General features: G+C 32.7%; 1 long non-coding RNA gene across 1 annotated transcript; it reads right to left on the bottom strand.

Moving 5' to 3' along the window:
• Window positions 1-4,263: 4,263 nt before the first annotated feature.
• Window positions 4,264-12,234, bottom strand: LOC101682075. Its single transcript, XR_199110.2, has 4 exons — window positions 12,083-12,234; window positions 9,569-9,691; window positions 8,863-8,907; window positions 4,264-4,395 (listed from the first exon to the last, which is right to left on the bottom strand). It is a non-coding gene; the product is annotated as an uncharacterized LOC101682075 (long non-coding RNA).
• Window positions 12,235-14,250: the final 2,016 nt, after the last annotated feature.

The following is a 14,250-nucleotide window of genomic DNA, read 5'->3' as shown; positions in this document are numbered from 1 at the left end:
AGAGACACAGCCAAATAAAAGACTATTTTTGATATATTTATCTTATTAGGTATAAAAGACAGCTGGACATTAAGGTCTAATTCTCCTGGATATGCTTGTGCCTTCCAAAGAGTTTCCAGGAGCCAATCAGTCCAATTTATTCAAATTGGCATATGGATGTTGTTACATCGTCATGCTCTTTGTGCACCTGGCTTGAGGGAAAAAAAAAAAAAAAATCTACCAGGAATTTGAATTAAAAGGAATAGTCCTCATTTTACTTAAACTGCTGTGTTTATGAATATTATGTGTCTGGATGATTTACTTTGCTTTGCGTGAAACCTTTAAGGACTGTGGCAAATGTACAGCAGAAAACAAAATGATATGGTATTTCTCATTTCAAAGCAAGGGTAAAGATACACTCATAGAACACAAACCTCAGTTGGTTCTGTTAGGAAAATAATATGTATTTTTAAAAGATAGACCGCTATTAGGTTCTACTGTGTCAATAAAATACCCCTTGTTTTATATTTAACCAGTGGTTTTAGTGAATTCAAAGAGAGAATCTTAACATTATGATCAATCAGGTCAATTACAGGGTTGGGGTGGGTTAAATGATACTATTATTTGCATGATAAACTCTCTTTCATTCCTTATACTGCTTCAAATCTGCACCTGCTTATGCAGCTGCAGAAAGAAAGAAAAAAAAAAGAGCAACAAAAAGCAGAGTCTTAGAAATATTATAGTGAATTACAATGACAGGATGGGGTTAAAAACAGCAAGATTTTAGGTTATGAAGTTTATTACACCTACCAGCTATTAATCTATGTTTGCTTCTGCTAAACTTCCCTTTGCTAGAGATGTATGGAGGATATATGATAACAAATACAAAAACAGGTGTTTCATAATATGATAAAATGGAGTCTTTTCAAAAACTGTGTCCAGAAAAGTATCATAAACACATCTCCACCTAGGTAAGCAGAACAAATGAGACTACTGAACCATCAGTAATGCGCTTCTCAAACTGATAGGTGCTCTGTGAGACAAAGCTTTTAGTCCTGAGGAAAAGGGGCTGGTGATCTGTTGCTTAACATGTTTCAAATACTGTAACAGCCTCTTTAGTTTTCAGACTTTTACTAAAATGTAGACTACATATATATTCTGTTTAAAAAGAATATGTTGCCACACATTACAGATCCCATTCTATCTCATGATCCATTACATTCTTAGTTCAAAAAAATTACATAGTTCAAAAAAAAACAAAACAAAACTAAGAGACTTTACGTTGAATATTTTTTTTAAAAAGTGTGTGTTTTAGATAATATATTGTGTATTTAAGTATATAATAAAAGTTAAAATATTAAAAAGTTAAATAAGTGTGGCAATTCCATAATTACAAAATATTTCTAAATGTATAAATAATCAATTTCCTCTACCTCAAATCTAAAGTTGACACACACATACAATACCGAATTCCAGCTAAGATGAATGAGTCCTTGGGATCAAACTTATCTTCTAGCCGTAACTATAAGCTGAATGAAAAGCAGTGGTTTTCAGACATTGATAACAAAAGCACAGAACTATAATCTCTCAGCAAAGGGGGAGTAACAAGAGAGTCAGAAGATTCTCTTAGCTCTTGCCTAGGGGTACTTTTTGTTCTAAGGTTCAGGAAGGGAAAACCCAATCAAAGCATTAGAACTTGTTGAGTTAGAGAGATAGAAGTTGATCAATAAGGAGGAAGAAATAGCTGGAATTTACAGGTAAAGTAGCAAAGACAGGAATCAATGGTTGACCCTTGAACAACATGGAGGTTAGGGAAGCCAATTTCTGCATAGTTGCATAGTCCACATAAAATTTTTGACTCTCCAAAAACTTAACTCCTAGTGGTGTACTGTGAATTGATAAAGATTTACTAATAACATAAACAATTAAAACATATATATTATATTCTGTATTCTTACAATAAAGTAAGCTAGAGAGGAGAAATTGTTATTATGAAAAAACACAAGAAAAAATACATTTATAGTCCTGTATTGTATTTATTGGAAACAACCTGAATGGACCCACACAGTTCAAATCCAAGTCATTTAAGAGTCAATTGTATACAAAGAAACAGCCTCAAAAATCTGCAAAGACGTTCTCTTGATATATTTGCTGAATGATAAAACATACATGTATAGAACAAAGAATAACAAAGGATGTTGGAAGCTGAAAAATGAAATGAACTCATATAGAATTGGACATTAATTTTAGTTCTAGCCATTTAGAATGATGATCTTCTTGGAACACCTGGAGTATTCAGTATAGAACTGGGTAGGGTCACAATTTAGTAGTTGGACTCAAGTGTATTTCAATTAAAGACTAATCTAGACCTGTCCTAACAAAGCTTAAAAACAAACTTTGCATTGTTAAAGTTCAAGTTTCAAAATACTTTACAGGAGCATAGTAAAGGAACATTCAACAATATTAAATATGTGATGTCCTACATCTGATCAAAATTAAGAACCATGTGGAACTTCTAAAGATAAAAACTACAATATTGAAATTAAAACAATTCTGAATGGAATTAATAGTTACCACAGAAGAAAGAATCAATCTACTAAATGACAAAGTGATAGGAACCACCAAAGTAAAGTACACACACAAAAAGTACTAATATAAAAAGAAAACAATAGCAATTACATGACCAGTGGTGAAATAGTGAGCCATCTAGCAGATGTATAATTATGGATCATGAAGGAAACAAAGACCAATAATAATAGGATGAGAACAAAGATAATCACACTAAGGCCCATTTAAAGAGTTTCGAGAATATTAACCAGTCTCTGTCCCCAGCCTGCGTGGAGCTGGATGCCAGGCTCAATCTCATGACCCCAAGATCATGACCTGGGCAGAAATCAAAAGTCAGACATTTAAACAACAACTGAACCACCAGGCACCCCCACATGAAAGCCCATTTAAATCATAGTGCTGGAATTAATGGTAAAGAGAAAAATCATAGAAGCAGAGGAAAAAAAAAATGAGAGCATATGTAAAGAAAAGACAATTATAAAAATTCTCCCTCTCCCTCCACCCCTCTATCTGCTCTCTCTCTCTCTCTAAAATAAATTATAAAAATATTTACTTCAAAATTTACACTTGAATATTTATTGCAATTGTAGTCATAGTCATCCCCAACTGAAAATAATTCAAAATCTCATTCAGTGGTAAATGGAAGAAAAATCTGTGATACATCCATAATTGACATAACATCCTGTAATTAAAAGTAATGAATTAGGGACACTTGGCTGGTACAGTCAGTTAGGCCCCTGCCTTCAGCTCGGGTCATGATCCCAGGGTCCTAGAATTGAGTCCCACGGCAGGGTCCTTTCTCTGCAGGAAACCTGCTTCTCTCTCTGTCTCTGCCTGCTTGTGCTTTCTCTCTCTTATGACAAAGAAGTGAATAAATAATATCTTTTAAAAAAAGTAATGAATTACTACTACACACAAACATATTTATCTCTAAAATACTGTGATGCTTAAAATAAGATGGACATGAAAGTGTTCATACTGAAATATTCTATTTCTATGAAAATTCAAAAAAAGGAAAAACTAATTTTTAGTGACAGATACGACATCACTGATTACCTTTGCCTGAAAATTAACAGCAAAAAGTGAGAGAGAAACTTTTTGGGGTGATAGAAATGATCTGTATCTTAATGTTATTTAATAGGAATATGTATTTCTTAAAACTCATCAAAATTATAAATTCCATTTCAATAAATTCAAGCAAAAATCTATAGTCAGAAAAGTGAACATTATGAGGAAGGATGTTGGAGTCATGTAACACAACTAAATATTTCTAGTATAAAATAGGATACTGTAATTAATCTGTTCACTCTGGCTGATAGAAACTGGTGGCCTACAAACTGCTAATTAGAATTACTTTTATATATTTTTTTCCCATTTTAAAATACATGTTATTAATCAGAAGTGAAATTTGTTGGAGTGTCTGCTTGTCTCAGTCAGTAGAGCATATGATTTTTGATCTTGAAGCCATGCATTTGAGCCCCACATTGGCAGTAGAGTTAAAAAAAGAAAAAAAAAGAATATCTTTTAAAAAGTAAAAATTTGTGAATTTATAAATAATTGCCATAACTTATTATAAAATTAATTCTAAGATATTCTAATTTGAATGATAAATGTCCATTTAGTACTTTTGAGCTACTCTAACAAAACACCAAAGCCTGAGTGAGTAGTTTTTTAATACAACAGAAATTTATTTCTCTGGAACTGAGAAGTTAAAGATCAAGGCAACAAAGTTAAAGATCAAAGCAGAGCTGGTGTCTGGTGAGAGCTTACTTTCTGATATATAGATGACCATCTTCTTCCTGTGTCTTTACATGGCAGAAGGGACTAGGGAGCTCTCCAGGCAGTCTTCTGTAAGGACATTAAACCTATTCATGAGGGCTTCATACTTAGGACTTAATCATCTCTCAAAGCCCCTATATTCAGTAATGTCACATGCAGAATTGGTTTCAACATACAAATGGGGTTTATAAATATTCAGTTGCTAACAACACGTAAATATTATCGCTAATTATGCCAATAATTACTCATCCTCTTGTTCACATCTTTGTTGTTGCTCCTGAACAGTTTGATCCATTTCTATTTAATTTTTCTTGGTCTGCCTCTTATTATCTCTTTGTAAGTAGTAGCATGTGTTAGCATTACATCAATCCCTATTCTCTGTAGTCTCCGGGTTTCTGCTCTAATCTGAGAACTGCAAAGCACGCTGGGCATGCAGGACTCTATTCAAACCCCTGTGCTAAGATATTTGAACAAACCCTAGCATGCCTTCCAACTATTTCAGATGGAGTCATTAGGAGCATCCCACCGTCCTTTAAAACTTGGCTTGAGAAAGCTCAAGGCTGCCAAAAGAATTTGCTACTTGTTCCAGCTAAGAACTCCCTGTCCTAGAGCATTTATTTTTTAAAAAGCTTCCTCTGTTCTTTTGATAAATATATGTATGTATCTCCTATAAACCAGTAGTATCTTTCTCAAGGACCTGGAAGCCATGCCTTTGAAATTTCTTTCAGAAAGGGTAAGGACTCTGTCTCCCAAACTTTGTTGCAGAATAAAATTCTACCTTCAATATTGCCAGGTAGCAGACCCAGCTATCTGAATGGCTTTTACACTAACCAAGCCTTCATAATTTTTCATTTCCCTGACAAGACTAAGCCTCCACTTGTCTCTTCTCTAATCCCTCATTATCTCATAAAGCACCCAGACATCTCTGCACAAATCTGGGTCAGCCACAACACTTTTCCCTACTGCCAGTAGTTGTAGAATAAAATGTTTCCATTACTTTAGTTAATGTCCAGCTTTATCTTTGACCAACTAGAGTTAAAATGATGATGTAACACAGTAAGTTAAACATAAAAATGTTTCTTCAAAGTGGACTAATAAGTCAATACTATCATGAACACCATCATCAAAATTATTCCTATTTCTAAATTTAAATTGTATTTATAATGAGTAGTTTACTCAAATCAGTAAAGAAAATAAAATCGTTTTATTAAAGTTCATAACCTTCAAAATTCACTTTATTGAAAATTCATTCAATTGTTATTGAACATTTTTAAAAAATTTGAGTTAATCTGTATAATATGGTTCTGATTGTAAGCGTTTAAGAATATTTGTTGACTTTAAATCATTTCCTACTTCACTAGAGAAGAGAAAAAGAATAAATAAAACATTTCTGAAAATCACAAATAGCAATGCATTGTATATTATTTAAAAGGCAAACTTTAGAATCATATTACTATTCTTAGAAATTGTATGATGTACATGAATTGTTTTTATAAATTTTAGGAAATAGTAACTAAAAGTAGGAATAAAATGATGACAATTATTTTTACAAATTTTAGCAAACACAAAATTCTTTAGGAATTTTTAGAATTATTAAAAATTATCTCAAGGTTTCAAAGCAATCAGAGATAACTAGATTCTTCCTTTTTGCTATTTTGCATTTCATTCTAAATCTTAAACTTCCCCTGTTTATTATTATCTTTTAAATATTTTATATATTTTCATATGTTCATTTTAAAATGAGCTTAAGCAGGTTAGTTTATAGATTTAGAATCTTTGTAGTAAGTAGCAATCTAGATTTACTTTTTTTTAAACCTCAAATGAGAATGCCTTTCATCTTTGCTACTGAAAATAGATGATAGATAGATGATAGACAGGTGGATATTGTGTATGAAAGGCAATCAATTATTATCGGAGAAAAATAACCTGAGTCTAGTGATTAAAATAAAACATTTCTGAAGATAGAAATTATAATTGCTTTACTGATCTTAAGCTGCACTTTATACTCTGAATAAATTAGGCCATTATTATTCTATGTTCAAATTCCTAAGGGTATCTTGCCTTTGGTTTGTATCTATTTAATTCAGATCAGTTAGTGAACACCTTTGGTTAATGTCATGATATTTCCATTATAAAATTCAAACTCTCCTGAAAGAAGTGTGTCAAGTTACTACCCTTCAGTGAAGGTGCATTCTATTAAAGACTCTTTGCTTTTGTAGATTCTTTAAAATGTGTTTTAAGAGGAGAAGTTATTAAGAAACACTGTACAAATGTGCAATTGATTCACTCAATTTCTTGCTATCATGCTATTTTTGTACATTTATCATTTCTAATAAAGTCTTTTGTATTTTTTTCTTTTTCTTCATTTCACTTGTCCTGTTCTAATCCATTTTCTTGCACACTCATATCCAATATATTTACCTGTCACACTTTTATTGTTTTCCAATGTGAATCCTACAAAGAAGAGCTTTTTCAGTTGAGTAGAGCTCACAGCATTCATTTATAGCCAATCAATTGTGCAAGTGGTGTAATGAATAATCAGAATATGGGAAAAATTATCAAAATAGAAAAGAGTAATAAATATAAGTGAGACAGGACTAATCATTCCTTGAATATTGCCAGGATAATACTACTTTTGATTTCATACAAAATGAAAATTACAAAACATTTATCAATTTGTTTTATCCTGAATGCAAATGTCAGATCATATAGGATATTCTTGGGGATACAGAACATAGAAAATACTAGGTGAAGATGGTCTGTATAAAGTTGAAGTCCTAAATTTAGGGTGAAGTCATAAGGATTTGGGGCTTTAAACATTTCAGAAATCACATTTAGAAGCTTTTAAACACTGCTGTGCTTGAAAGTTTATTTTTTCTTAGTTTACCAAACTCATGGGCAAGAATCCCACTGAGAACAAAAGTATTATTATTCATTAGTTCATTTTGTTGACCTTGAGATGCCAGCATCATGTGTATAGCTAGCAATATTGTAGGTAAATAAAAGAAAAAAGCAGACAGAGAAAGTAAGTAAAATGCATAAGTAGGAAGAAATGCTAAGAAAAATGTCCTTTTCTAGAAGCTTGAAGTAAAGATTAGATTATAGTTTGCAGCATCAAGGGCACATAGGAATGGCATGCAATGATCATGATTTATGGAAGTATTTTGGAAGGTGGAAAATCAATATATATTCTAAGAGTTCTGTTTTGCCCAGATTAATCTGAACTGTTCTCTCTCTTTTCATATCACACTGGCTTAATTGTGATAGTGATTTTAAAGTATATTCACAAACACCCACAGTCATACGTACACATATATATCAGAACACTTTATTCTAATTAAAATACACATGTATGCATGTATTTAGCTTCACGAATTAAATATAAAAATCACTTTCAGAATACTCACATTTAGAGTTTTGAAATTTGAATAGGTTAATTGAATGTTTAATTGTGGAAATTTTAAGAATTAAGATTAACAAATCACTAGTCTATGTTTAAAATGCCCCGGATTATTAGGCAAAATATAACTCCAATTCTGACTTCTTATATTTAAATGAACCCTACATTTTTTTTGTAGGACTTAGCAAAATTTATTAATGAGACAGTAAGGTGTTCATGAATTACCTGTTAGCCCCAAATACATAGGCAAGAGTGCCAGGATTTGGGGATGTTATCTACACTCATTTTGATAGAGTCAAACCAAGAGAGAAAGACAGGTGGTAAACTAACTGATCCTAATGCACATCTATTACCAGCCATATTCATCTGGGGATGTGGACAGAACATTAAATTCTTATTTTAACATCTCATTTTAAATTCTCAATGCCATTGCGAGAAAAAAGGTTGTCTTCCACCTCAAAAATCTGTATAGGATATATATATATATATATATACATATACACACACAAGCCAGTTATTGGGAGAGTAAAATACATTAAGAAATCAGTCTTACTTAAACAAAGAAAAGTTGAGAAACCCCCCACAGTAAAATGCAAATAGATGACATAAAGACAGATAGATTGATTGATTTATAAACTGCTTGTATGGTTATTTTCAGTTTGGGTTTTAGACAATAGTGACCTTGGTAATCCCCTGAGTGTTATAGTCAACCTCCTCATTGAGTTGTTGACAGTATTGTTTTACCTAAACAAAATATAATATTTGTATTTTATAAACACATAAGTGTTTCCTAAATTAAATATATATGGCAAAAAAGTGAAGCAGAAACAGGTTATGTGACTGTGTTTGTTGTTATGGGATTGTGAGGCCTAAAAGGACTCTTTTGGTAAAATTAAAGTTTGTTTAGAAATTAAGGTTTATCTTTTAAAACGTGCCTTCCAAGAGCTTTTTAATACTAAGTCAAGCATATCTTATACATTATTAAGGAACTAAAATTGTTACATACTGCTCAGCTCTCTTAGCATGAGTTTAAAATCAAGTCTAAGAAGTTTGTTGGCATGAGAAATTTATTATTTTTATCCTTAGAACCTATACATTTGGATGCTAAGTTGAACTTGTCATATTTCCAAACTTACATGAATATAAAATGTCCTTAGAATAGCCAGTGCTTTAATATTTTCCTAGAAATACAAAAAAAAAACTATTTTGGTGATTTTATTATGAATACCTATTCATTTTATAGTACAAAATGCATGTGAAAATAATTATTGAGCAAAAATTTATAATATAAACATCTGTCAATAATCACTTCATATAATTCAGAAACTGATATTTTACTACTTCCATTAAAATACAAAATGAAACAACCACCGTGTTTAGTTAATACTCTGATTACAAGTATAATCTTTAATGGACTATATTGGTTATTACAAATATAATAGATGAATATTATAGATAGGTATATGTTGATAAAGATATATAAATAGTAAATGCAGAAGTAACAAATTATTATTATTATTAAAGAAATAACTAATAGGTGTTTATTCAAATATGAATAAGAGAATTTAAATGAATCTAAATGGCTGTTATGAAATACATCTTCATGTATCATACAAAGCAGTAAATGAGCAAAAAGTCTTGTTAGACTGTTTGTCTCCCAGACTGTGTGAAATCATTAAATAAAAGAAAAAGAAATGATAGAGTGAATCATTTCATGACATTTGCAAGACAAATTCTGAATGTATCCCTTGGCAGGGTGTAGCTTATATCTGATATGTTATATATCAGCATTGTATGCTCCTTAAAATTTTTAAAGAACTTAACTTCCTTTCCATTACTCACTTGCACTTTCACTGGAAATGTTTTGAATTCTCTTCTGTTTGTGTTTCAACCTCCTTGCATCCACACCTAAACACTTAAATAAGTCATATCACTTGCAGTTGATCATTCAGAATTCTCTACCTTCTAAAAAAAAAAATGTTAACTCAAATTTATGTAGTAAGCTCTCTATACATTTCCAAACATCAGTTATCTCTTTAACAAAGATAAATTCTTAAAATACCAGCAACTATGAAATTCAGTTGAGTGGATTACAACTTTGGTTCCCTTCCAGTTAAATGGAGAACCCCTACTTCCTCAAGTTGGTAAGGGGAGTTTTTGACCCTACAAGGTTTGTACAGGAACCATCATGGCAGCCTTTCTCCATGGTTGGGGAGGGGCTTGGTTGTTGTAATGCAAATACATTACAGTAAGTCTAGGACTTGCCCTGGGGCAGAAGTGGAAGAGGAGAGCATATGCTCTGCATTTATGGCTATTGTTCTGTCAGCCCCAAGGTCTTGGAAGCCAGAAGGTCAGGTTGTAGTGCCCCCTGTCCCCAAACCCAGGGTTTTAATTTATGTAATTAATTTATTTTTTAAATTAAATTAAATTAAATTTATTTGTCATAGTCCTTGCCTCCAGCTCATGTCTCTACCATTCCCCTTCAAGGACTTGGGACTCTGCCTCCTAGCATTTCTTCTCCTCTGATCTAGCTTCTCAGATCTAGAAAAGAGGTTTATTTTTTTTAAATTTTTTAAAATATTACTTATTTATTTGACAGAGAGAGGGAACACAAGCAGGGGGAGTGGAAGAGGGAGAAGCAGGCTTCCCACTGAGCAGAGAGCCTGGTGCAGTGCTTGATTCCAGAACCCTGGAGTCATGACCTGAGCCGAAGGCAGATACTTAATGACTGAGCCACGCAGGCACCCCAAAAGAGAAGGTTTAAATAGAAGGTTGATATTGAAATATTTGTAAGTGCATTATTTAAAATTCATATTCTAAAAAAATTAGAATGAATGAATGAATGAATAAAACATATTCCACTGCAGAATCCATCATGCGCATATTATCCCTCATAATGGAACACACTGTAGGTATAGGTTCTAAAACATTGCAAATCAGTAAACACCAGTTTTTGATCTTCATTCATAAATAATACCTCATCTAAGTAGAAAATTCACTGGTGGCAGGCTTCCCCCCCCCTATTTTATTCCACTGTCTTCTGATGTGTGTTGTTGCATAAGAGGTATCACAGCAAACTAATTTTTTGTTTCTTTGTTTTTGGTGTTAACTTGTGCTTTACTTGTCTGGGAGCTTTTCCAGATTTTCCCTTCTATCTTAGAGTTCAACATTTTTACCAGTATTTCTGCTCTACCCTGCTGAAATGAAACTAAATTAGCCTTTTTAATCTTCTGACTCAAAATCTCTTTAAGTTCAATACAATTTTTTGTACTATTTTTGTGAAGTCCCTTGTTTTCCAGCAGCTTTTCCATACTTCTGAATGTTTCTCACTTGCATTTTAAGTTTCTGCAGTGTTTTTTTAAATTTTCCCATCTTTTCTTTCCTTTGTTATTACCATTTCTTTGTATTTTGTAGTGTTCATTCCATTTTATCTTTCAGCACTCTAATGTAGGTCATAATAGTAACATCTATAGATACCTTACATTTTAAAGGTAATATTTCTATTCCAAAAATATTTGTTCTAATGTAGAATTTGGAGTGCTCAACTCTTTCCCCATTTTCTCCTCCTCCTACTCTTCCTACTCTCTCTCTTTTTTTACACTTAAGTATGCTATTTATGTATTTTCCTTCTTTTTATTCCCAGTTAAGTGTATGTCACTTTTTTTTTCAAGGTTTTATTTATATTCCAGTTAGTTAACATATAGTGTAATATTGGTCAAGAGAATTTAGCAATTCATCACTTACCTACAACACCCAGTGCTCATCACAAGTACCCTCTTTAATCCCTATCACCCATTTAACACAACCCCCATCTACCTCCTCTGTAGCGACCCTGTTTCTTCTCTATAGTTAAGAGTCTGTTTTATCTCTCTCTTTCCCCCCAATGTTCATTTGTTTTGCTTCTAAACTCCACATAGAAGTGAAATTATATGTCATTTGTCTTTCTCTGACTTATTTCGTTTAGCATAATACTCTCTAGCTCCACCCATGTCTAACAAATGACAAGATTCATTCTTTCTTATAGTTGAGTAACACTCCATTACACATACTCACACACACACACACACATACCCCACCACCACCACCACCTCTTTATCCATTCATCAGTAAATGGACATTTGAGCTTTTTTCATAATTTGACTATTGTTCATAATACTGTTATAAACATTGGGGTGCGTCTGCCCCTTCAAATCTGTATTTTTGTAGCCTTTCTTCCTCCTTTATTTTTTTTTCCTTAATCTTTCTCCTTCTTGTTTTCCTTCTCTTTCCTCCTTCTGTTACTCAATTTGTTATCTGTCTCCTCCTCCGAAGCTTATTCTACTAACAACAACTTTTTTTTTTTTTTTTTTTTTTTACCATTTTGATTAATTTCCTTTATGTGGCTTCTAGGTCATCCATCTCAGTTTTAAAGCTGTTTTCTTTGTGGATACTCAAACATAGTTTATGCTGGCTGGCAGATAGAGATTTCGGTCTTCAGAAGTGGTAGCCTCTGTTCCATCAAGCCTGCAATGAGCCAGGCTGTGTTCTTTAGAACACAGAATTCCAAGAGGAATTCTCTCTGCTCTCCAGTTCAACTGCCAGAATTAGAGCTCTCTCTCTATGGGTCCCCAAAACACCAAATGCCAAGGTCACACTCACTGGGTGTTTTCTGCCAGAAAACAACTATTAGTAATGGAATTCAGAAGTGAGGGCAGGAACATGTATTCAAAAAAAAGAAAGCAGCTTTCTGACAGCATAATTTTAGAATTATTCTGTAGCTTGTATACACATAGCACCTTAATTTTATTGATAACATTAACTGTAGGAATATTTATTAAACTCCTAATATGTGCCAGTTGTACAGAATACATTGGAATTAAGGCTTTAATAACTAAAAATAAAAGGCAAATGGAAATAGTGCTTTTTTTTAAGATTTTATTTATTTATTTGACAGAAAGAGATCATAAGCAGGCAGAGAGGCAGGCAGAGAGAGGAGAAAGCAGGCTCCCTGCTGAGCAGAGAGTCCGATGCGGGGCCCGATCCCAGGACCCTGAGATCATGACCTGAGCTGAAGGCAGAGGCTTTAACTCACTGAGCCACCCAGGCGCCCCTGGAAATAGTGCTTTATAAATAGTTATTGCTTCACAGAAGTTATTAAAAAAAGATGTATTAAAAGTCAGTAATTCAATGATGTTGCTGTGCTCTTTTTTTCCTGTGTGAGGAGGTAAAAAAAATACAATAATTATCAGAACAGTATTGTGCCTGAAGTGATTCATATTAAGATGCCAGAACTTTTACTTTTCATTGTTTTTGTACTGTTACTGAAAATGTCAACATAGTAGAAAAGGAAAAACAAGTCTTGGTATAATTATGAAAATAGTTTTGACTTGGTGAACCCCCTAAAATGTCTTCCCTAAAAGAGGGAACTCTAAGTATCTGTGAACCACATGTTAGGAATCAGTGTCCTCAGAAATCTTAGGTAACATCAGATATTGGCACCAAGTTAGGGTGAGAGATGGTTTGTGGAAAGGAAGGAAAACCAAACAAAACAAAAAAGCAATCAAACCAAACCAAACAAGATAGAACCAAATAAAAAGGAAGTTGAAAGCTTCTGACACATTTCTCTGACTCTCAATTTTATTCTTATTAATTAATGCTGGATAATTTGTAATACATTGAAAATATGAATATTTATAACAAGCATGTTTTACTGATTTTTTGCACTTTACTAGATTCCTTTATAAGATCTATAATTCTTAGACTTCAAATTTTATTTAAATATATACTTTCTTTGACTCTATTAGTCTCCTTAAGGAAAACTACTTTCACAAATTATTTATGCTGTAAGAATAACTGCAAAGAAGAGTGAATTCATTGAGATCTTAACTTTTTAACTGCCCCCCCCCAAAAAGCCAACAGTATGACCATGTTTAGTCTAAATATATCTTTTCATGGGGTGCCTCGGTGGCTCAGTTAAGTCTCCCATTCTTGATTTCTGGTCAGGTCATATTCTCAGGGCCCTGGAACCAGGCCCTGCATTGGGCTCCCTGCTCAATAAGGAGTCTACTTCTCCCTCTTTTTTTGCCTCACCCCCACCACTTGCATTCTCTCTCACATTCTCTCTCTCTCTCAAATAAAAAAAAAATTGAGACCCAACCTCATACTGACTGGAAGTATCTCATTTAAATATAGACATAGATAAATTTAAAGGAATGGGATGGAAGAATACATTCCACACAAGTATTAACATCCAGAAAGTAATTTAAAGGGAAATTAAATAATAATATAGAGTCAATTCTACAGGAAGTTAAAAAAATCCTAAATGTGTATTTACCTAACATCAGAGTTTCGAAATACATTAGGATAAAATATACACATTTAAAAAATAAAAACAGAAAAATATAAAAGTGTATTTGGAAACATCAGTACTTCTCTCAAAAACTGATAGAATAAGTAGGTAAAATATCATACAGTTTGGTCAAATTGACATTAATAAAACATCTCACATAACAGCAGAACATATTCTTCTTAAATCTGCAAGAAAC

The sequence above is a fragment of the Mustela putorius genome, unplaced genomic scaffold (genome assembly GCF_011764305.1).
Source record: "Mustela putorius furo isolate JIRA1106 unplaced genomic scaffold, ASM1176430v1.1 tig00003866_pilon_pilon_pilon, whole genome shotgun sequence".
Classification (NCBI taxonomy): Eukaryota; Metazoa; Chordata; class Mammalia; order Carnivora; family Mustelidae; genus Mustela; species Mustela putorius.
Note: the sequence above shows the minus strand (reverse complement) of the source record. Positions and strands in the feature narration are given on the sequence as shown.